This window comes from Balaenoptera borealis, assembly GCF_965194805.1.
Source record: "Balaenoptera borealis genome assembly, chromosome: 9".
Lineage (NCBI taxonomy): Eukaryota > Metazoa > Chordata > Mammalia > Artiodactyla > Balaenopteridae > Balaenoptera > Balaenoptera borealis.
Window position 1 is genome coordinate 53,856,848 of NC_138873.1, and position 25,666 is coordinate 53,882,513.

Genomic DNA, 25,666 nt, shown 5'->3' on the forward strand with positions numbered 1-25,666 from the left:
TTTAAAACAAGGGGGCCCTGGAAGTCAAAACGGGACAAGACAGACTCAGGTGCCAGGAAACAGGACACAGCTGCTAAAATTGCCTTGCACTAGTTTACCAAGAGCTTTCACAGAGCTGGTCTCATTTGACCCATCTGGAGCCCTGTTGTGTAGGTTGGTCAAAGGTGAAGAAACAAGGCCCTGAAAGGCCAGGGAATATAGAAGCGACAGAGCTGGGTCTCCAGCCCGTGCCTTCCCCAGCCTCATCTCACTACACCTCAACCATGCCTCCTAATTCTACATCTTTTCACCAAGATTTGGTCTCATATCTAAAAACAAAGTTCGAGGATGTTTTCAAAGTGGGAACATAGGAAGATTTTTAGATGAATAATGGAATAAAAGATTTCAGCGTGAAAACATCATAAATACTTTACTCCAAAAGCTGAGAAAGAACTTTCTCATGGTGGCTGAGGTGTTAGGCCTCATGTTGAGGCTGGTCCCTCCCTTGTGTTTATTCTCTCCTTCTTGGAGACATTGTATGTATTCTTTCCTTCCCAAGGGGCTTCTTTTTTTTTAATTGAGATATAGTTGGTTTACCTGCACCCCTGTGTTCGTAGCAGCACAATTCACACTAGCCAAAACATGGAAACAACTTAAATGTCCATTGACAGATAAATGGATAGAGAAGATGTGGTACATATATACAATGGAATACTACTCTGCCATAAAAAAAAGAAGGAAATAATGCCATTTGCAGCAACATGAATACAACTAAAGATTATCATACTAAGTGAAGTAAGTCAGAAAGAGAAAGACAAATACCATATGATATCACTTATATGTGGAACCCAAGGGACTTCTTACCTTCAACCTCTCAACTTTTCTAAATCTTGCCCATTCTACAGGAAGGGAGCATTGCCCCCAGCTTTTACCTCGTCCTCTCCTTTCTAGTGTCCTCAAGCTTCCCAACAATAGGCATGGTTCACGCCTCACATCTATTCACACCTTCCTCTGAAAATGGGTCTTTGCTTTTGACACCTTTTCTGGTAAAGTCATTGGTTATCTCCTGACACCAAATTCAGTGGATTGTCTCAGTCCCTTCCTTCCTGGTCTTCCTGGGACACTTGACACAACTGGCCACTCCCTCTCTTTTCCTTTGCCGCCCCTGACACCACCCTCTCTTGGTTCATCTTCTACGTCTTTGAACATTCTTTCTAAGAATTCTTGTTGGATCAGCCTTCTCTGTCCATCACTCAGATGTTAGGATCCTTGAGTGTGTTCTTGTTTCATTCCTGTTCTTCTCTCAATCTTACCTGCTCTACCTCGATATATATCTCCATCTCCATCACTATCTCATCTCATATCTATATCTCAGTTCCCCAAACTCCTGAAGAAATAGCTCATTTCTTATTAAACAATCCACATTTTCCCCACAAATGTCCCTAAACAACTGAAATTCATCACTTCTGAAATTGAACTTCTTATGTTTTTCCCCTACACAATCCTGGACATCTTCCCACATTGCTCATACCAACTGGTGACACCACCATCCACCTCATCTCCCAAAGGTGAAACCTGGGATCATGCTGGAGTCCTTCCTTTCCTCACCCCACGCCCAATCGTTCCTTGAGTCTCCCTGCTTTTGCCTTCTAGCCATTTCTTGGTTCCATCCTCTCCTTGTCATCTTCTCCACCATGGCTTAAGTTCAGGCCAACCTTGGCTCCTTCCTAGAGAGGTTCCTAGAACGTTGACAGTAGGTTCCAGATTGGTTCCACTGCCTCCAGGCTCATTTCTCTCCCATCCAAGCAGCCTACCAAGTTTGTCTTGCTAAAACACAAGTCAAATTCTTCTTAAAACCCTTAACAACTCCCCATAGGCTACAAAATGAAATCTGAGCTTTTCTGCAGGGCATGTAAATTCTTCAAGAGCTGCATCCTAGTTTTCTACCTCCCCAGCCTCATCCCCTGCTATTCTTCCATCCATTGGCCCTTCCTTCCAATTCCCCTTCCCCCACTCCTTTGTCTGGTATGCTCTTCTCTTCTCCAAACTCTGTCTGTAATCTTGTATAATCTCTACTATCTCTTCACCAAATTCTCCTGAGTTCCCTTAACGGAGGTCTCTTCCAAGTATATTGGGACAACAGAGAAAGGAACACCTATGTTTGCCTAGGGAACTCTGCATAGAAGAGTGTAGTGCTTGTGCTAAGCCTTGAAAGATGAGGAAAAGCCTGTCCCATGGAGCCTCTCTTGACCCCCGAGGATTGCTAAGTCCTACCTCTTTCCTGTATTATACTGCTGCCCTGGTACATTGACTTCTTTCTTTCTCCTGGTGGACTGTGTGTTCCTTTAGTGTAGGGACCACATCACACTCCTGGGAGTAGCCCCAGTGCTAAGCACAGCTGCTGGTGCTTTGTAGACCTCAGTAATCTTGTTAAATTAGCCCAAATCAGAGTAGCCCAAGGCCACTGAGCTCATTAGTGGCAAGTGGTTGGCTTAAGAGAAATGGTATCCCATCCTCAGGAAGACTGGGCCTGGAATCTTGACCTCATTAGCACCCTGTTCTAACCTAACCTGCCAACTGGCTCTGACTTTCCAAATGTTAACACAACACATCAGCACGTGTGAGCTAAGGATACACACACCAAGTATCAACATGGCATATGGATATGTAGTATATGGAAACTAAACTCCTTTCACTCACCAAGTTTACAGCCCTTTTAAACTGCCTGAGTTAGTTTTGAATCAAACCCAGATTTTCTAGTGTTTCAGTTCATTTTCTTTTGGCAAACACATCTTCCTGTTGTTAAGAAGAAAGACTTTACAAAGATTATTTAAAAGTCGAACTGGTTTCTTGAACATCAGCTAACTCTTATAATACAGGATTTTAATGGTACTAGTGTAAACGAATTAGAAACACATGGATTTATATCTCCTAGAATCTTCAGGCTGTTTAAAAATTTAGAGGAGATATTTGAGGGAAAATACGGTTGATGTTCCATCAGATTCCAAATGTAGAATATTGAAAGATACTCTATGAGCTCGAAGTATGACTGTGCAGCCTGTAGGAATATCATTTCATTAATAGGTGTATAAGTGAACTATTTAGTAACTAGAGTTATCATACGTGGCGTGAAACCATAAGGTCCTGTTTAAACAAAATGGCTGCCACCAGAAGAGAAGATAAGCCTCCAACTCAGAGTTTCTAAGTCTGATCCAACTGGTAACAAAGAGAAGCTTTTTTTTTAAGTTCAGTATAGCAGCCCTGTGAAGGTGGGTGCCCTTAATGTGTTTCCTTAGGAGCGCTAGGTACAGGGAGACTTGGGACACTGGAGTGAAAGGAAAGTCATGCAGGGGTCCAACTTGTCTCTTTAATGGAAACTCTTTCATTGTGAAAGCGCTGCCTCATTTGGCACAAGTTGAGTGCAGGCTGGGAAGAACAGGGTGATTGCAGGTCATGATGATCTAGTAGGATTAGTTAGTTTGTATAAACATGTTCCAAGTCCAGCTATGTTTCAGTTAAGCTGCACACAGAGAAATACCAAAGCAGGCCAGCCCTGGTTCAGTGTCACAAACTGTTTATTTGTACAAGAGATCCCTAGAAGTCCACTAATCCAGGAGACAGCCATCTTAGGGTATTAATGGAGCCGTCTCTGGGGTGGTTATTTTAAAACCAGATTAAACCAGGCCCTTGAGAAAGCAGCATAGAAAGTAATCCCACGTGGAGTCCTGTCGTGAAGCAGGGAAGTGGCTCTTCGGAAAGAACTTTCTTATCACGAAGGTCTATTGATCTCCTCCGTTCTAGAGGAATGTGAACTGGTGTACAGGGGGTGGCTTACACATTTAGGTACGAATGATGTTTACCTAAGGTGCTCCTTCTGTGTCTAACGTGCTTTCTCTTCTTGCCTGTTGAGAATTAGCCTTAGCTTTCCTGCAGTTCAAGCGGGCATTCAAGAAGGTTTGTTTTTTTTTTTTTAGGCCTCCAATGGAAACCACAAATGAAATCTACACTGGGCATTGTTATCTAAACATTTACTGAGCGCTTCCTGTGGGCCAAGGACTGAGTTAGGGACTGGATACAGAGATGACAGTCATCGATAACAGGAAAAGCAATGTAGTATCTTCAAGAAGGTTATAGTCTGGGTCGAGGAGGGAAGAGACAGATATGTGAACACACCACAAACATACAAGGAGATAAGTGCTAAAACAAAGTCAAGGACAAACTGCTAAGTAGGTCCAAGCTCTGCAAGGAAGGATGCAACTTACTGGGGAGATCAAGAAAGGCTTCCCAGGGGAGGTGATTTGGAGGGAGGTCTTAAAGGATGGGTTGGATTTTCGTAGTTGATCGAGGTCAACAGTATCAATGGAAGAACAGAGAGGTAGGGAGATGAATGCGAAAAGGAACTTGTCCACATGGGCTCAATAGGAGTGACTTTTGATTGGTACCCTTTGTGTCTCCTATTGAGGGAGTGGTTTGGTTTCTGTCTTCCTTACTTCTCTAATACCCTGCTTCTCATTTGTCACTTTGACTTTTCTCTTGGATCTAATCTCCTCTGGCAATCTTGATTCAATTTAATTCAGCATTTATTGCCATCGTATATTTTTCAGCTCTGTATCAGGCCTGTGGGAGATAGAAGAGGAGGAAACCCTGTCCCAGACCTCCCAGAGCGTGTTCTCCAAGGCTTGTGTTGCACTGCTTTGGGAGCAGGTTGATGATTATCTTCTAGTCCTTAAAAGACATCCAAATTGACAGTTGATAGCTCAGCCTTGTCTCAATTAGGAGGTTAGTGAAAATTTCACAAAATATGCTAGGCATGGAAGTTGAAGTTTCCGATGTAAACTGTAACTGAAGCTGAAGATGGTGAAATATAAATCCTTCCTTATGACAAACACAATCCCCAGGACTGGGACCACAAGCTGATTCACTTATGTTTTGTATGTTTTAGGATAAGCACAATTTTTCCAGAAACTGAAATTGTCTGTTTAGGAATATATGCCTAAGGGAGTTATAAATGTAGATTTTCCTGGCACTAACATCTCCTGAGCTGTAAGGGTAAGGCTCCCTAAGACAGAACTTTAAAAACCTGCAGTGTTGCATGAAGTTTCTCCATACTTCTTACTGCTTAATCGCTTTTATTTTATTGGTTGATCACGGAAGAGAAATGTTAACTAGTTGTTAGTTTGGCTCAATAGATTCTCATGTCTGAGAAAAAGAAAGTGACGTTGAATGGGAAAAACCCCAAGATAAATTCATGCTGGCACTCACTTCTCTCCTTTATATTGAGGAATAAAAACTAGATTTAAGAAGGTACTTGTATTTTGTATACCTGGAAAATCTTCTAACATAGAAAGGAAAAGGTTAGGCCATGGCAATTAAGGTCAAGAGAGATTACATTGGGTCTACTAAGGACCTCTTGTCACCACTAGGGACACCAAATTCAGAGCCTTCACACCTTAAACATGCAATAAACCAAGCAGGCATTCACTGTAGCCCTTGCCATTCAAAATATCCAAATTGACTTCCAGAATTTTCAAAATTATTAGGAGAAAGGATAGCACACAATGGACTTCTAGCTAGACACTCTATCGAATCCTAACTTTATTCTTCCCACTCTATTCCCAGGAAACAAATCGAGTCAACAAGAAAATATTAAACTATTAAGAAGTCACATGAGTAAACTTTGATACTGACTATAAAAACAAGAGGCCTGATCTCTTGGATTTGTTCGTTTGGGGGGGCATGTGTGTGTGTGTGTGTGTGTGTGTGTGTGTGTGTTTTGCATTCTGGTCATTTTGGCATTTACCAAGTGACTAATACTCTCTGGTATCATCAGTTTATGCTGAACCCAGGACCTTTAATTCAGGCCAAGCATGCTTATGATTATTCAGGGATTTCTGCGGGGTTGGTTGACCCAATCATCTGTGTAGTCTGCAAAATATTTTCTCCTTTGTTTTCTTATTTGATCCTTAAAGTTAACCTATGAAGAGACTGAAAAGCTTTGATTATTCACATTTCACAGATGGGGTCCAAGGAGGCTAATTTAGACCCAGTTATATTAATTTAAGCCTTAGTAAGTAGCAGAGCTAAGGCTTACAGCTAAGTTTCCCCTCTCGGGGTTCAGAATTTTTCCCACTACACAGGAGGTGTATGTGGTAAAAGAAATCATGGGCTGGGGTGAATCCCCACCGTGCCAATGGCTGCTGCCTGACTAGGTTATTTTAGCAGAGATATCAGTGCCCCAGGCAGGAGGATGACCAGATGTTCCCTCAAGTTGATAGTCTTTAAATATTTATCTTTATTTAGTGAGAGCATAGAGAAATTGATTTTCTAATAACAAAGATTCAACATTTCTTTGTTTTAAACAATACGTTCATTCCCGGTGCTATGGCTCCAGCTCCTCCAAGTGTACATTGATGACCCATGTAGATTTTACCAAAGACACCGTGGAAGAGCGGAAGGAGAAGTGCCACACTGCCCTCACAGCACGTTCCTTGAGAAAGCCCTTTTGGATACATTCCTATCCCAGGTCTCTTTTCTCTCTCTCCCGTTCTCTTTACAAGCTCAATCTTCCCAGCTTTGACACCCTCTTCTCAGGTCTTATACTTCCTGAGATCTCTCTCCCCTTCTTAGCAGAGTAATTTCTTTGTCTCAGCTTCTCTCTCTAAACTTACAACCTCCTTACACAGGATAATATAAACCTTCAGTTATGTCAAACACTGTTTCAATGCAAATAAAGATTTCCTTAAACTCAACAAACCAAAGAACCAGGGCTCAGTACCAGACTCTCTGGTGAGGAGTGAGGTGGTAAAGAAAATTTTAAAATATGTATGTAAAATTTTCCTGTTATTTAATTAAATTCAAATGAGGGATTAATACATACACTAAGGCAGAATTTAAGAAAACATGGGATAAAATAATTCTAAGTTAACAGACACCATATTCCTGATAATTTCAAAATGTTTATATTCCTTGTTGTTGTTGCTTTAATTTTTATTTTATATTGGAGTATAGTTGATTTACAATGTTGTGTTAGTTTTAGGTGTACAGCAAAGTGATTGAGTTACACATATACACATATCTATTCTTTTTTAGATTCTTTTCCCATTTAGGTTATTACAGAATATTGAGTAGAGTTCCCTGTGCTATACAGGAGGTCCTTGTTGCTTATCTATTTTACATATAGTAGTGTGTGTACGTTAATCCCAAACTCCTAATTTTTTCCTCCCTCCCACCTTTCCCCTTTGGTGACCATAAGTTTGTTTTTGAAGTCTGTGAGTCTGTTTCTGTTTTGTAAATAAATTCATTTGTATCATCCTAAAAAAATATTCCACATGTAAGTGATATCATATGACATTTGTCTTTCTCTGACTTCACTTAGTATGATAATGTCTAGGTCCATCCAAGTTGCTGCAAATGGCATTATTTCATTCTTTTTTATGGCTGAGCAATACTCCATTGTGTATATGTACCACATCCTCTTTATCCATTCATCTGTCGAGGAACATTTAGGTTGCTTCCATGTCTTGGCTATTGTAAATAGTGCCACAATGAACACTGGGGTGCATGTATCTTTCCAAATTATGGTTTTCTCCAGATATATGCCCAGAAGTGGGATTGCTAGATAATATGGTAGCTGTATTTTTCGTTTTTTAAGGAAACTCCATAATGTTCTCCATAGTGGCTGTATCAATTTACATTCCCACTGACAGTGTAGGAGCATTCCCTTTTCTCCACACCCTCTCCAGCATTTATTGTTTTTAGACATTTTGGTGATGGGCATTCAGACCGGTGTGAGGTGATACCTCACTGTAGTTTTGATTTGCAGTCTCTAACAATTAGTGATGTTGAGCATCTTTTCGTGTGCTTTTTGGCCATCTGTATGTCTTCTTTGGAGAAATGTCTATTTAGATCTGCCCATTTTTTGATTGGGTTTTTTTTTTTTTTGATATTGAGCTGCATGAGCTGTTTGTATACTTTGAAGATTAATCCCTTGTCAATCTCATCATTTGCAAATATTTTCTCCCATTCTGTGTGTTGTTACATTCCTTTTATTATTTCTTTTTTCAACTCACTTAGACTTAATAATTCTAAAATAGACTCAAAATATATAAAGCAAAATTGATAGGACTACAGGGAGAAATTTACAAATGTACTATATTCACTAGGTGATTTCCATACATCTTTCTTAATTATTTGAAGGTCAAGCATCAAGAGCTCAGTAAAGATAGAGAGCATTTGAACAACATAATTAATATGCATGATCTAACAGACACATATACAGATCCTACACCCAGCAGTTAGAAAATATACATCCTTCTTAAGCACATGTAAAACATTTTTCAGAACAAAACAACAACACTTAAAGCAAAACAAGCAGGAAGTGTTGATGATGCTATAGATAAGCATTAGCTTGCTTCTACTTTTAAATCTTTTCTTGATATGGGGCATTACTAGCACTAGGTGAGCATAATACATGTTATCACTGTGTCTGAACCCTTGATCGTTCCTGTGAAACTCATCCATGTTTTCCATTTGCAGACCTTGTGATGAATTGAGAGGAAACTGCTTGTGTCTTTGACAACATAGTTGAATTATATGAGCTATCTGATTCAGCTGTTCGTCAAGTTTATTTTTTTCAGCTTTATTGAGGTATAATGGACAAAGTGTACCTCGTAATAATTTGATATAATATACATTGTGAGGATTCCTTTCATCTAGTTATAAACACATCCATCACCTTACATAGCTGTTTTTAGCGAGAGCACTTAAATTCTACTCTCTTAGCAAATTTCGATTATATAATACAGTATTATCTACATAGTCTACATGTTTATACATTAGATCCTCAGACCTTATTCATCTTACAGCTGAAAGTTTGTATACTTTTACCAATATTTCCCTATTTCTCCCACTCCCCAGCCCCTGGCAACCACTTTTCTATTTCTATGAGTTTGGTTTTTTTAAGAGTCCACATATAAGTGATAGCATGCAGTATTTGTCTTTCTCTGTCTGGCTTCACTTAGCATCAAGTCCATCCATGTTGTGGCAAATGGCAGGATTTCCTTCTTTCTCATGGCTAAATAATACTCCTGCATGTGTGTGTATCAGATCTTTTTTATCTTTAGCCATTCATCCATTGATGGACACTTAGGCTATTTCCATACCTTGGCTATTACAAATAACGTTGCAGTTAACATGGGGAAGCAGATATTTCTTTGATATCCTGTTTTCATTTCTTTCAAATATATACCCAGAAGTGGGATTGCTGGGATCATGTGGTAGTTTTATTTTTACTGTTTTCCATAGTTGCTGTACCAATTTACACTCCTGTAAGTTCCTTTTAAATGGTTACTTTGGCACCTGCTTAATTGGATTGCCCTTTCATTGAGCTCTTCTTCTAAACATGAGTTTCCTCATCTGGAAAATGGGGATAGTATTTACATGCACTGGTTTGGTGAGAATTAAATGAGATACTTCAACATAACACACCTAATCCCAGGGTCTATTCATGGAGGTAACTGGCAAATCTGAGCCATCCCTTCCACCTCACCCTCACCAACATATGCCCATAATACTTCTCCTGTCACTCCAGTCCCAACTTCCATCAAATATTGTCAACTTCCCAGGGGACAGGACCTTGTCATTCTTCTTCTTATTTTAAGACTTTATTTTCTTTAGCATAGTTTCAGGTTCACAGCAAAATTGAGCAGAAGTTACAGAGATTTCCCATATATCCCTGCCCCCATACATGCATAGCAGCCTCTATTATCAAAATCCCCCACCAGAGGGGTACAATTTATGAACCTACACTTAAACAGCACAGTCGCCCAAAGGCCATAGTCTACGCTGTAGTTCATTCTTGGTGTTGTCCATCCTATGGGTTTGGACAAATGTATAATGACATGTGTAATGAAGTGTATAATGACATAATGATATCCACCATTACAGTATCATACAGAGTATTTTCACTGCCCTAAAAATCCTCTGTGCTCTGCCTATTCATCTCTCCTCCCCTTCCTTCAATCCATGATAACTGACTGATCTTTATACTGTCTCCATAGTTTTGACATGTGTTCGTCATTATAATATCGTACAGAGTAGTTTCACTACCCAAAAAATCCTCTTGACTTTCATCCCACCCCTACCCCGATCCCTGGCAACCACTGGTCTTTTTACTGTCTCCACAGTTTTGCCTTTTTCAGAATATCATATACTTGGAATCATAGAGTTTGTAGCCTTTTCAGATGGCTTCTTCCACGGAGCGACATGCATTGAAGTTTCTTCCACATCTTTTCATGCCTCAATAGCTCATTTCTTTTTAGCACTGAATAATGTTCCACTGTCTGGATGCCCCACAGTTTATTTATTCATTCACCTGCTGAAGGATACCTTGGTTGCTTCCAAGTTTTGGCAGTTACGAATAAAGTTGCTATAAACATCCATGAGCAAATTTTTGTATGGACGTAAGTTTTCAAATCATTTAGGTAAATACCAAGGAGCACAACTGCTGGATCATATGGCAAGAGTATGTTGAGCTTTGTAATAAATCACCCAACTGTCTTCCAAAGTGGCTTTGCATTCCTACCAGCAATGACTGAGACTTTCTCTTGCTGCACATGCTCACCAACATTTGGTATTGTCAGTGTTCCAGATTTAGTCCATTCTGGTAGGTGTAGAGTGGTATCTCATTGTTTTTTTAAGACCTGGTCTTTTTCTCCTTTTATGCTTAGCATACTGTGGCAAATGTTGGGTATAGAGAAGTTACTCAATAGATGTTTCTTAGTTGATTTTCCAGATTAAATAGATTCTCTCTCTCTCTTCCCATACATATATACGTGCATACACATATAAGCTTATTTGAATGCATATTTTAGCCTGAAGTTTTTTTTACCTTTGCTAGCAACACACATTTATGTGACAATAAAAGTGTTATCTTTAGAAAAGAGATAAGAGATAAGAAGTCTTACTCAATATGATGAGCCATTGATTCTTACACCTGACAAAAGGTTAAAACACCTATGTTCCTTGAAATCATCATCTCTGTGACAAGCAAGACCTTAGTTTTCAAGGTTCCACCTGAAAGACAAATGTTCCTCCTCTTCACAGTACTGATTTTATCTACCTATAATGGATAAAGGAATCATTTGAAGTGACAGAGACCCGAAATGCTGGTTCCAAGAAATTTTGTTGCGAGTTTTTATTAATTCTTCCTCTCTGGGTAGAGTGTAACCCTCACAATTGAGCTTGCTACATGACTGATGTTTTATTTGACTTCATTCTTCACCCATCTGTGGAGTGTTTTGTAGATTAGTGTTGTGTTTTGGAAATATAAAGAATGCTGGAAAATTCAAGTGAGGCTTTAAAAAATTGACCACTAATTTGGTAAATAACATCTTCCTAGCCAGAATGTTTAAACTTTGCCCTTTGAATATAAACCTTTTTAGGAAGTATATTAGTTTAGTAATTCAATTATAATTCATATCTTCTATTATTTTTTCTTACTCAAATGCTGCAGAGTTATTTCCCTTGAGTCTCATTATTCCACACCTTTTTGCTTTGAGTTAATCCTCAGTCATACATTGTGAATCTCCTACATGCCCTGCACTGTGTTAGACAAGACACCAGCCTCCCGGCATTTGTAGAGGTCCAGGCTAGAGTACAAATGGGGGCTCACGTGACACATGCCTAATATTTCAAGGTTGCGAATGACAAAATATGATCCATCTTCTCACTATGATAAATATTGCTTCATGACTACCTAGAAGGCCAGGTTCAAAGTTAGAACTCTCCAATTTCTTGAGGTCCCAGCCCCCAGCTCTCAGCCTGCCTTTTCCTGCTCTGACCAGTATCACTGGATACCTGGCATGAATACCTGTGGACAATCTAACCTGTTTATACAAGCTCTGTCCGTATGACTCTACAAATAGCCAGTCTTGGCCACTCCTTGGATCTAGGAGTGAGCACACACCCTCTTGGTCCCTTCTCTGAAGGACAGATCTAGGGAAAAGACCTGGGCAGCCCCCCAAAGGACATTCAGGCCATTTGGACAGGGAATCCTTGGGATCTGGGTGAGCAGAGCATGGTCTGGAAGCAGGAAGTATGGGATCTGGGTAGACATGGAATCCAGGAAGGCCTATCTTGTTGGTCCCACAGACTTCTCACCTCATGTGGAGGGACACTGCCGGAGAGGGGCCTGAGTGGTGTCTCTGAAGCATGGAACCTCCATTTTTCCAGGTGTAAGAGCAGTGCTTATGCTTGATAAGAAACTAAAATCCTGAGCAGATTGAAGATTATTACCTTAGAGTCCACTGAGGAGACAGACATATAGACAGTGAACTCTATACAATGTGGTCCATGCAATAATCTAGACATGTCTATTGTACTAGTCTGACCTAGGAAAGGGTGGTGTCACTGGTAGTGTCAGGAGAAGTGTCATCTGAGCTGAGTCTTGAGAGATAGAGCATTTGCCAGGCAAGTGTATGCCTGGATATAGATGGTAAAGAAGAGGGTGGTAGGAGCTGGAGCTGAAAAAGTAGACTGTTGTCAGTTCATAAAGTTTGACATTTATGCTGACAAGGGGGAGTGTGAGATAGAGAATAGTGAAGGGAAAAGCTGGAGAGAGAAGCATGAAGAGATGAAGTATGGATTTCAAGGCAATGGGAAACCTCTGAAGTATTTGAAGCCAGCAATTGACTTGGACTTATTCGTGTTTTTAAGCAATGCTGATGGTTGTGGTGTGGAAGGGGGTTAAGGTGGGAGAGTAGATGGAGGGAAATCAGTTAAGAATCTGGCCCATGATGGTTTAGGTGGGAAATGACAGGTAAGTATCCTGGACTAGGCAAAGGTCACATTCAAGAGATATATAGGATAGGATGCCATTGTGATAATGGAAGGAGCTGAGGATAATGCCTGAATGGAGAACATAAGGTATTTAGAAACTAGTTATCACTGACTTAAAATAAATGTGATTTTGAGAAGAACCGAGCCCTCTGTTAGCTTCCCTTGTGATGTCATATGCACCCACCATGAGGTGCACACAGGCACCTCCTACAAATCAAGCAGGCTGGTGACACACTCTCCAAAAGCAGGCGTGACACAGGCCTCCAAGATTGCAGCCCAGCCTCATGCCCAAATGTTTTCATGTTGATGACTGACCTACCCTTTGTCAAAATTTCATCTACCTGATTTAATATTATTGCACAAATAGTTTATCAGGCTTGCAGCGGATCAGGACCCTTCATTTCTCCTTCTCTATATGAGTCCTTCATGGGATATTAGGAAACCAGTGACATCCAAGAAAAACTGGCATTTAGAACTTTGGAATATAGTAAAATGTTTGGCTGAAGATGAGCTGATAACAACTGTGGAGGTTTTAAAACCATGTACATTTACTTTTTCAGATCATTCCTATCCTTTACTTTCATTGGTAAGGGAGAGTTGCTGTCACTGGTTTCACAAGCAATTCTCAGGTTTAATCTCCCCTTTATATTTCCTTTCCCCCAACCCAGAAATAATGCAAGAAACCGTAATAGTTCAGTTCACTTCCACTGTTAAGTGGAATTTAAGTGTAGAACTCCACTTCTTGTTCCTGTTGGTGACAATGTTTCATGTCTAATGATTAAGAAGAAATAGTGGGACTTACATTTCTCTGGCAATCTAGGAAACAAATCAGTTGAAAAGCCATGCCCTGAATTTCCCAACTCTTCTTAAGATTGGGTCAAAGTACAGGAAGAAAATAAACTCTTATTCAAATTCTTGCCCTGTTTGCAAGATCTTTGTTTGGAGGCAACATAGTCAGGGTAAACCTTCTGCCTTGGCTTCTCTTCTGATTGGCACACCGTGAGATATTGGCTGAGTTGCTTAACTTTTCAGCATAAGCTCTCCTATCTGCACAAGGTGTTTGACCGCGATCATCTTGTCAACAAGCATTTATTAAGCGTCTATTTTCGTGTGCCACTGTGCTAGGTACTGTATCAAGATGCCTACCCATCAGACATATGGTAAAGATCTATGAGATAACAAAAGTAAAAATGTTTTAATGTCCTTGAAGGACTGAATCCGTGCCATGCCAGAGATTATGAATTCAAAGATTCATAGCATGAAGAAATGTCTTCACAGTTTTTATAATTTTAAATTTATTGAGTTGACATGGGAAATCAGGATCAATCCCAATAGAGAAGAGTTAGCATTGCACAGAGAGAAATTCTATTTCAGGGCCTGGAATATTAGTACAGATCACAGGATCTCAAAGGGGGTCAGGGTAGAGAGCAAGTCTGGATAGAGAGCTGCAAATTTATCATAAATACTAGCCAAAAATTTGGGCAGAATCATTGCATATGGAGAACAGCTGTTTATGCTCCAATTGTCTTAGCAGATTAATTCTCTGCCTTTCTTCACCCGGCTTTATGTCCTGGGAAGCTGACCCCTAGGGAATGTATCACCCAGTCTCCCTTGCCACTTCCTTCCACCTGAGTTAGACCAACGAGAAGCACCAGCAGCATCAGGGGTTGAAAGGAGATAGTGCTGGGGTATTTCTTCCTGGCTCCCTGTCTCCTTGGTGGGTCTTTGGCAGGGACTGTAGCCTCCAGTAGGTTGCACTGAGTTCAAGTAGCCCTATTCCCCCCCTTTCCCTTCAGACCTAAGGGTGGTAACATCTTCCTACTGTCGCTGCTCTCTGGGTACCTCAGCATCTCTTGTGTATTCCTTTAGCCTTCCCATACCCCTGTAAGTAGTCACTTATTAAACTGTTTTCACTGGAAACTTCTGGGGTGAATTCTGTTTCTTACCAGGACCCTGACTAATGAGTACAGTTACAAAAAATTTTTATAAAGCCCATAAATACCCTTGTTTAGACTTTAAGATATTTTTCACATGAAAAACAAAAATCCCTCAGTTTTAGAATCAACCTCTCCACAAGCTGTCCCTGAGATATTTGAATTTCATTTCTTTGGCTCTCTGGAAATACTCACACAGGGACATTAAAGTCCTCTGATGAAACCATTTTTCAGCTGAGAACTCACTGCAAGAATATCTTAGAAGGGGTGAGAAACCCCAGAGAATACTTTGCACGTTGTCCTTTTCCTTGACGTGGTTGATGACGTGCATTTTAAGTCAGAAGAAAGGAAAACATTCAGTAATTCTCGCCTTTCTTTGGCAATAATGGGTTTTGCAGGTCTGGGAGAGGACTTTCTAAGAGGTTAGAGAGTGCCTGGATAGAAGCTCTGAGCCACACGCGGACGACACAATGAGGTGTCCGCAATCTGCAGTCTGGAGGACTCACACCTGATCCACAATTGACCTTTTGTGGCTCACTTTACCTCCCCTCCACGCTATTAACAAACATACAACCAAGTGGGGAGCTGTAAATGAGTCCATTTCCTGTAAATAAGATTTTAATGAGACTCTCTTGCTGGTCACATACCAACCCAAGATGATAAAATGTTGATTGTTGATCCCCTTCCTCCCGCTAGTGATGTAAACCCTGGTCAATGTTCTGAAAACAAACCAAATTTAATTTTAGTTTACAAAATCATAACGAAACAGAAAATTAGGTCAAAATAAGTAAGTCTGTCTCTTGTGGCAGTAACAGGGACTTTTGCATGAAGCCAAGTGATCTCACAGCAGAAGCCCGTTCTTGCCTGACCTGGTGTTGTGGCAAACAAAACATTTTCTACCTGGCATGCTTCGCTGGGCGTGATTTGGCTAACTAACTCTTCCTGGGCATAAAAATGGGGCACTGAGCTGGGTTAGAGAAAGGGCAAGTTACATTCCAACTCTCTCTCCAAGGGTATTGGAAGGTATACATGAAAAAAGATTTGTTTCCTCCCCACGATTTGTCTCTGTTCTTTATCTTTGGATATTGATGGGTGAGAGGGACACAAAGGGTGCAATGTGACCAGAAGCCAGCTGGCAGGAGCTGATGCTGGGGGAAGAAATGGGAAGACAAGTAACTTTTTCCCCACTGTGTCATCTACTTTTCTCCAGGCAAATAATGCAAATCCCAATAGCCTTAACTATTAGGGACAACTTTAAAACTGCAGATGACCCCACTCATTCAGAACTTAGCCTGCTGCTGGCAGCATCTTTTACTGCTCCCGAGGTTGAAGGAAATGGAGAGGTGAAGAGGAGTATGAAAAAGACAGGATTGAACAATAATATTAGCTAGTTTGATTTTTTGATGTTAAATTATTTGTTTATTTATTTACTCAACAAATATGTACTAGGCACTATTATGTGTCTGGTAGTAATATAGACTCTATGGATCCAAGGGCAAAACAATGTTAATTCCCTACCTTCAAATGCCTTACTTTTGAGTGAGGGAAACAGAGACAATAGACTAAAAGACAAAGTGATACATAATGTGATGTTTGGTATGATAAATGCTGATATGTGCAAAGCTCTGTACCAAGAATTTACTTACACCGAGAGCTCATCCACTCCTCACAACGACTCACAGGGGTAGATTTATTGCCTCTATTTTATTCTGAAGAGACAGATTCAGAGCATAAGGGAACTTGTCCCAGGTCGTCCTAGGTGGAGCTGAGCCCAGGTCTCCCTGACTTCACAATCTATAGACAATTGGATGGGTTTATTTGGCCTCCTCATGGGTCTACCTACATCTGCCTATCCTGAAAGATGCGTTTCCAAGCTTGTCCTCTCTGAGGTCTCAAAGCTCTTCCTGCTTGTTGAATTCTCTTGGCAGTTGACCATGAGAGCTGCGGTCTCTTTTTATTCAGATCTGTTATTGAAATATTTTATGTGTATTTAGCTTAATTAAAAGGTTGATCATGGTTAAATTGCTTGTCCCCAACTTTGCTGTAAGCTCCTTGAGGGTCAGAAACGTTTAAAAGATTTTTATCCTTTATGGCCCCTCAAGGACCACATCATGACTAGCACACGTGGACATTTAATATGAAGTTTACTTAATTGAGTCTCTAGAAGACGTGGTCCCTGGAATTCACTAAACCATCCTCATCGTTATCTCAAGTCATAGAGGAGATCCTTGTTCTTGATTTCTCACCTCAGGGCATCTAGGGCTAAAATTTAGAGGATTTCTTTGTTTAAATGTGTAGTCTGCCTTATAATACCTCTTTGGAAGGCAAAATAAACTGGTCCAAAGTATTCAGTGTAATTAGCACATAAAGGTACTCTGGACCCTTAAACATCCCCACTTATGGGAAAGAACTGAATTGCTAGACTTAACTTGTTAAGCTAGGAATTAAAGAATAAAATAAAACATGCAAAACAAAACAGGACCTGGGAATAAATGACTTGCCTTTACAAAATCTTGCTATGGGGGAAACACCCCTGCAAACATCAGGTTCAAACAGTGTCCACTGCAAACTTTGCTAACCAACATCCGGAGCAGCAGGTCATCCATCCTGAGTCTATTTGTATGAGGTCAAGGATACTCTTTTACAAGAGGACTCATCCTGCACCCTCACTCACATAAAATATCATTCCATTTCAACGTAACATTTCTTCAGCAAGAATGCAGAGTCAGGGAGCAAGTAAAAAAGAAGTATAGCCTTTCTGGGTGCGTAAATACGCTGCCCAGCTGTTCTTTACTCAAAATTCACAGGGGACCAGGAGATTTGAGCAGAGTGATTCCAAAAGGAAATGTTTTCAAAGTACAATCATGTCTTATTCAAATAAATGTGATCTTTCTGAGTTGTTATATGGAGGTATCCCATAATTGAGACTTTAACTTCCTCCCTTATACTTCCATTGTATTAGATAAATAAACGTGAATGTAACATTGTATGAAATATAGAGAGAGAGACATAAAGGAGTTTTATTGGAGTAATTATTTTAGGATGTGGGGCAGCTCCCAACTCACTTCGAACCGTTTTTGACATTTACTTGGTCAATCTATGAATGATCTCCTCTCTCATTTTGATCACTTGAGAACTGGCAGTTGGAAGAGGTTTTCTTAGGAGCAATTTCAGCCTCTTTGAGATTGAGGTGGTAGCTTGGCTCTAGAAAAGGGGCATGTCTACCATGGTTTTGCTGTTTATACTCTTTGGGCTGGGCATGTTGCCATGATGAGAAACCACAGCGCCCAACTTCTGTGTGTACGTCCAGTGTGGGAGGAGTGCTTCCAGATATGGCTGATGTCCTGCATGACATTGCTGAAGACTAAATAAATTTGACAGCATTGAAGACTTATGTGCAAAACAGAGACACATGTTCAAACTATTAGAATTAGGATGGTAGAAGATGAATAAAAATAGTGAGGAAAATAAGAGAGCAAGTGATTAGTTGCTCATGATCAAATTTCAGAGTCAGGAAAATCCTTCATTCATTCATTCAACAAACATTTTTTATATATGCCAGGTGCCCTGCTAGGTTCTTTGAATAGAGAGATGAACAACAATCCCTTCAAGAGTGTTCACAGTAGAGAAATAAAGACAAATAAGCAACAATTTATAGGAGAGTGTATTAGTTTCGTAGGGCTACTATAAGAAAATCCCACAAACTGGATGGCTTAACACAACAGAAATTTATTTTTCACAGTCCTGGAGGCTGGAAGTCCAAGATCAAGGTGTCTGCAGGTTTAGTTTCTCCTGAGGCCCCTCTCCTTGGCTTGCAGATGACGCCTTCTTCCTGTGTCCTCACATGGCCCTTCTGTGGACGTGCATCCCTGGTGTCTCTCCTCTTCTTATAAGGGGATCAGTCACATTGGATAAGAGCCCCACCTTAATGGCCTCGTTTTAACTTTATCACCTCTTTAAAGACCTTATCTTCAAATATGGTTACATTGTGAGGTGCTGGAGGTTGGAACTTCAACACATGAATTCGGGGGGTAACACAATTAACCCATAACAGTCTATTAAAAACTATGATAGAGGTTGCTCAGGATACTTGGGAAGCCCCAAGGAGGGGGACAGTCAGAGAGGCTTCAGAGAGCCTGTGAGAAATAACCAGGTCTTATAGGATATAGGACCAATAGCCTGGGTACAAACAGTGGGCTCTTCCCACAGATGGAACAGGGTATGAATTAAGAACTCATGAATACATGGTGACATTATGTACTTTTAGAACCACATCTTACATTCAGTCTAAAAGTTCTGCAATAGTATATATATATATATATATATACACACACACACAAATATATATATCCTTATAAAACAAAGACACAAAATAGGGATGTATACAGGTGGGAAAGATATCTAGAGACATTAATGGGTGTTGGCATGGGATAGAAGCAGAGTGTGAACAATGCAAGGTTAGAATGTGGAGGTGTTAGCTGAAGAGCGAAGAGACAGAGGCCAGGAGAGGCCTGCCCATCAACCATCTGTTGATTGCCCACTTGTGGGCACTGTGTGAGGGCTTCTTGGACCAGCAGCAATTCTATATTACAGGCTCTTCTTTTAGGCTCCTGCCACCAGGGGCCTCTCTCTGAGGCTCAAACCAATGGGGTCCACACTCTGTTCCTCTGTCTGGTCTTTATTTTTTAGCAGATAGATATTTTTCTCCTTAAAAAGGTTTCTGGATTTGCACAGTCGAACCATGTTGAATTGTTATTGAATTAACAAACTGGTAGATTGTGGTAGAAAATTAAAGAAATGAGAAATTTCCTGCCTCCTACTTGTGTACTATCTCCATGATACATCACAAAAAGCCATCTTCCATTTTCCCAGCTCAGAATCAGTGAGAGTAATAATGATTAGAATTTAAAACTAAAATAGGATAATTTTGGGGGTGGGGTGGAATATGAGGAAATTATAAATTGAATCAAAGAGTTTATATTCCTCTGAGGAAGCTGCAGGTGGATAAAACAATTCATTTGAGTTTAGTTTTGAGGATTAAAAGGGGAAATTCTTTTTTCAGAGACATTGAAAAATGTAAGAAGTGTATGATTCAAAGATGTCCACCATATGGATTTGAATGGATCAGCTTTCAGAAAACAGTGACATCAGAGAGCATTTCTCAGCTTCTGAAGCCCTGTGAGCCCAGGAAGCAGGGGGAGCTTAAAATGCCCTGAAATTAATTCTCCTGCTTTTATGATTTTAGCCAGTGTTTTCTTTTTAGTATTGATACCCAGAAGTAGTTTCTCAAAGGACCCTTTAAAAAAAATCAAATAAGCAAATGACACTATTCATTTACTTGAATAACTAGAATACAGATTTCAAAAATTGATGAATTGTGTTGAGTTCAAATGACCAGGATCAAATTTGCATACATTCAAGTCAACGAGGGGCTTTACTCAAAAGTATTATAACTTTGAAATGTGTGTTGAAATAAGCTGTAGGAGGAAACAGTGGTAAAAGCTGGAATTAAAAATATGTAAATATTTTACTTTTTGCCATTTTTGTCCCTGAATTTCTCTGAGCTTTTTGATAATTCTCTGTTAGATTTAGTTTATCCATTTTTAGCTATTATTATTACATTCATAACCTTTTCCCACATTCAGCATAATACCGCAATAGTGCAAAGTTCAATTAATTTTTATTTATATGTGAGTTTCAATCACAATCCCGACAGGAAATATATATGGTATCTGGTCCATTTATCTTAGTTGACAGGAGGAAACATCAGGCATGAAAAGAAGCATTTCTCAATGACACAAAGTGATATAGTAGCAGAGATGAGGCTCAATTATGACTGCTGGGTCCTCCATTCCAGCACCTTCTTCCACCCTGCTCTTCTTCTAGGAGATTAGTCCCTCTGGATGTCTGGAACCTTCTCCTGGGCCCTCCTCCAGCTAGGACCTGATCAGCTGAACAGAGGTTGAACTTAAGGATGGATGGAAAAGGATCATGGACAGTACTGAGGTGTGGGATTCACCACAAATCAAAGCCAAATTCAGGTGAGTTTTGTTTGAATTTTAAGTTGTTCTTCAATTATTCACATTCCTCCTTCCCGTCATTAAAACAGAGAATGAACAGTAAAACCAATATTCCATCTAGATTTTCATACTAGACTGTGGGACAAGGACTATCCTCATTGCTTTTCCATCACGTTTTTACAGATATTATGGGCCTTGCTTAGTCAAAGTTCTGTATGAAAAAGACTTTTAATGGGGGAGGAGAGGCAGGGCAAGTTCCTTCACTTAAAAAATCATTATCATCTTCAATTATGTACATAAGTAATACTGGATATTGTGAGGATACAAAACTGTATGGTATGGTCTCTGCCCTCATAAAGCTTATAGTAGTGGAAATTTTCAGATAAAAAAATGTATAACTTTTCAACTTAAACAAACATTCATAGGCTGCCAGTTAGTAATGGTTGCGTGTTCTTCTTTTTGTATTTACTGGAAGGAGAAATCCTAATAGTTTAGTGGGAAAAGACATCACTGGGGTTTTCCGCTGGCATTCTAGAAGGAAGCATGCACTATTTCAGACAATACAATAACGTTCTTCCAGCAAAAAGGAACTAGTCCAGTGCCTAAAAGTGGTTCAAGGCAAAAGTTCCTGAGAGAAAGTAATTTGGGCGAGCCTTTCATTGAATCCTAAGGGACCAGCCTCCCTCATTGGTTCATAATGCCAGTAAACAAGAGAAAAACAACAAAAGCTTTTTCCCTCCCACTCTTCTCTGGACTTCCACTGTGGGGGATGTCTGTGACTGAGAGCTGAAGGCAGTATTGCCTCAAAGGCTCTACCCAAGCTTCTCTCGCTCTCTCTCTTTTTTTTTTTTAATTTTATTGAAGTATAGTTGATTTACAATGTTAATTTCTTCTATACAGAAAAGTGACTCAGTTTTATATATATATATATATTCTTTTTCATATTCTTTTCCATTATGGTTTGTCACAGGATATTGAATATCATTCCCTGTGCATCCAGTAGGACCTTGTTGTTTATCCATCCTATATATACTAGTTTGCCTCTGCTAATCCCAACCTCCCATTCCTTCCCTCCCCTACCCCCCGGCCCTTGGCAACCACAAGTCTGTTCTCTACATCTGTGAGTCTGTTTCTGTTTTATAGGTACGTTCATTTGTGTCGTGTTTTAGATTCCACATGTAAGTGATATCACATGGTATTTGTCTTTCTCTTTCTAACTTACTTTACTTAGTATGATCATCTCTAGGTCCATCCATGTTGCTGCAAATGGCGTTATACCCAGGCTTCTCTTACTTTGGGGGGTGAGGTGACTCCTGCCTCCAGGATCCTTCTAGATATAATGAAATTATTTACTGAAATTTTCACTTATGAATAGAAAATTCTTCCTTTCATAATGGTAAATGAAATTTTTATTCATTAATACCTATTATTGGCTTATGAGTATGTAATGCACAGTTTTTCCACAAATGCCTGCCTGCATTAGTTGCTGGGAATCCAGCCCACCCCCAAACCCCCAACCCTCCACAGCCCCCTCCCACCCCTCTCCCCTCTTTCCTCTGGGAGACTGGATGCTTTGGTCTCTCTCACCCAAATCATGCCAACAGGAGCCCACTTCCCTCAGGGGTTAGCAACCACCAGTCTCACCTTGGCTGAGCAGAAATCTGATTTTCAGCCAGCTCCGCTTATTATAAAGGAATAGGAGCAGTGAGTGAGAGATTTCTAGAAGTCTGCAAGACTCACTAGTCCATTTATTAACATAGAAACAAGCTCAGGAAAATAAGGACAAAACTGAGGACATTTAAGAGTAGAGTGGCGTTAAAGAGGGCTTCAATCTAGTTGTTAAACTTTGTGGCAACTCTGTGCAAGGTTGAAGTTATTTGTAACCCTGGAGTTTTAGCTTGATGACGGATACCTGTAGTTATTTTTAAGTGAAAGGATTCTTTTGAATGCTTTGGTTCCCTCCTCATGATGATTTAGCACATTCGCCTCTTTTAGAAAGAAAAGTTTAGATGTGTGCCGCTAATGAAGCCTTTCTTTCACACATGTAAAATATAAATAGAACCACTTCACTACAATCCAGCCAAGAGCCAGTCTTAACAAGGGTATTCTGAGTTTGCAGAGTCTGATTTTGCTCTGTGCGTTGATCACGATGAGTGGAGAGGGGGCTTTCCTGGAAGGTACGTTGTCAAGAACTGACCCAGTGCTGACCTTCCCCACTCAGAGCGTCCCCGTCGCCCTGCGGGGAGGGCAACAGAAAGCATTGTCCACTCAAAACAGTGCTTTAAGTCCCACCCGGCCAAACTGTCCTGAGGGTGACAGTTGGTGGAGTCAGAGGCAGACTTGTGCGTGTCTTTCCTGTCCTTTCCAGGGTCGGTCCCTCGTGTTTAAAGTAGGAGACTCTCAAAGTCAGGAAGCTAGTCAGACGTCTGAACTCTGCGGTGACGCGGAGGCCCCTGTGAACCGGAAACAGACATTGACATTATCCCCTTCCAACTCAATCGGTTCCAAATACCGACCTCTGATGCAAAGTGGGTATGGCAGTTGACCCAAAGTCTAACCTGGGCAGAGTCAACCTACAGTTCACCAAGGTCACTTTTATTTTTCGTTTTTACTGCTTAAAAAGAGAGTTGGGCGTGTAATGTTGGCACTTTTACAAGCCGCTGGTAAAGGGAGAGGAAAGAGGAAAAAGTAAGACTGTTTTTAATTCATCAAACTGCTGCTGATTTCGGAATAATAAACACAAGTCTGTTTCCTTGATTATTTTATAAATAGCAAATATTTGGGTAAAGGAATTTGATAAGTGCACAGACTATAGGAATTGTTTACCCAAATGTTGCATCAGTTAAAAAAAACAAACAACAATCCCCAAAAAACCCTCGAGTATGTCTGTGAGATTCTTCAGTCTGGTTCCCAAGGTCCTTAGTCATCATTTCCCTCATCTTTTGAACTTGATCAAAGCAACACGGGGGCCTCTGAGGGGAAAGATTGGTTTCATTAGGCAAAAGGCAATAAGGTAGTGCCCTTCCCAGCAGTTAATAGACAGGAATGTTGTAAAATACCGTGTGGTTTTCGAATACCAAGGCGGAAGTTTTCTGGTTTATAACCTTCCTAGTCATCTTGCCTGGGCTCCTGGCTTTCTCGTGTGTTGCTGACCGATTCCATGCTAAACCAAACTGGTTAGGCTGGGGACCTGCTGCCCCGAGTAGACAGGACCTCTGCCTGGTGCTAACTATCATGGCCACCAAGACCACCAATCCTGGGCTTCTCCTCCAGACCCCAGCCAAAGATCTGGGATTTCCACAGTGCCAAATTACTGTAAGAGCTTCCCGACTCAAGTCACTGACCCAAACATGCAGCAAATTGCATTTAAATGAGCAACCCAGGCCCTGAGGAAAATAGGAGGGAAAATATAAACTGTGGTCACTGCATTCTTCTGATATTTAAAAATTAAAATGGAAATATTTTGTCCGTTTGGATTTCTGGGAACTTCAGGATGGGAAAATTCTTTTGAAGTTCTTGTAAATGGGGTATCCATTTTTTAATTGAATAATTACCAAGGAAAAAGTAATGAAACAATGTTTTGTTTGTTTGTTGATTGGTTCCACAAATATTTTTCTGAGCATCTATCACAGCCAAGGCTGAGACAGATGTTGATGAACAGGAAGGGTCTGGCTCAGACGCTTTATCAAGAATGGAAAACATCCACAACTGGATCATGGTTCTCTCAAGGTGAAGAGCCTTCTCACTGTGGAAAGGAAAGAAACACACAAAGGAACCATCCACCTCTAGGCAGCATTACGAGTCTCCCATTTCGGGGGTTAGTTTTTCAACCTTGAACCTCAGGAGGTTAGAGGTCATCAAAGCCCACCCCTCAACCGTTCTCCGTCTGGTGCTTCCGAAGTCCTTGCATCCCCAGAGACCAGTGCAGCACTGTTTGTAGGTGGGAGGGGGGATTCTCTCTGCTTCTAAGACATAATATTCCTTGTGAGGGAAGATGTCACCAGCCATGGAGCAGGGATCCCATAGCCCTTCCAGACAGGATTAGATGGTTTTGGTGTGGTCAGCTTTCTCGGAATGTCTCCTTAATCAAGCTTGTGAAGTTTGTCCCCCATCCTAAATGAGAAAAATATCTGCTTTTAACCACATTTGTCTCAGGGTCTTTGAGTTATTTGATATATCCTTAATCCAAATTACAGGTTGTTCTAGGAGACTCAAGGATTCAGACGGCTTAAATGTGGCACTGGCCGGCAAAAGACACTATCTGTCCCATTAATAACCAGCCAAAGAGAAGCAGGAGTTGCAGGCAGCCCAGAAGAGTACAGGTAATGACACATGGGATATAAACAGAATGGAAGAGGCTTCCAGGCAATAGTCTTGTTTTCATAATAGTGTCTTTTAACATGATAGGGTCATGTTAAACACAAACTTAATTCATTTGCCCAAGAAAATAGATTGGATTTAGAAAACGTTTTTCTTTTTAGTAGCTCGAAGAAAACACACTACAGCATCTAGGACTGGTTATATTGGAGACTCTCTTTATGTGAAGCTGACATCATGCTGACTATTTAAGTGGAGGTTAGAACAGCTTTCAAACTTTGTAAAACCATGTTATACTTATACAATACCTTTCATTTGAGCATTTGTTCTCCCAGGACTTCTGCAAGGGTAGAGATAATTTATGGCTTTTTTTATGAGTAGAGAAACTGAAATGACTAGCCATTAACAGGTTGTATTTTTCTCATAGTTACCCTGTAGGTAATGAGTAGATTTAAGAAAACAACCCAAGACTACAAATTCTCAGTTTCTTGGCCTTTCGCCTTAGACCTTTATACCTTAGATGATCCTAAATGCAATGCCATAAGAATATAAGAGACCTTGTATTAAGGATCCCAGTGG

The 25,666-nt window shown here is 40.4% G+C and overlaps 1 long non-coding RNA gene across 1 annotated transcript in view; it reads right to left on the minus strand.

Annotated features, from left to right (window-relative positions):
* Positions 1-25,666, minus strand: part of LOC309634628 — a 31,399-nt gene continuing 5,733 nt past the window's right edge. The window contains exon 2 of the long non-coding RNA XR_014248258.1: positions 1-24,883. This is a non-coding gene — a long non-coding RNA (uncharacterized lncRNA). The remainder of the gene's footprint in view (positions 24,884-25,666) is intronic.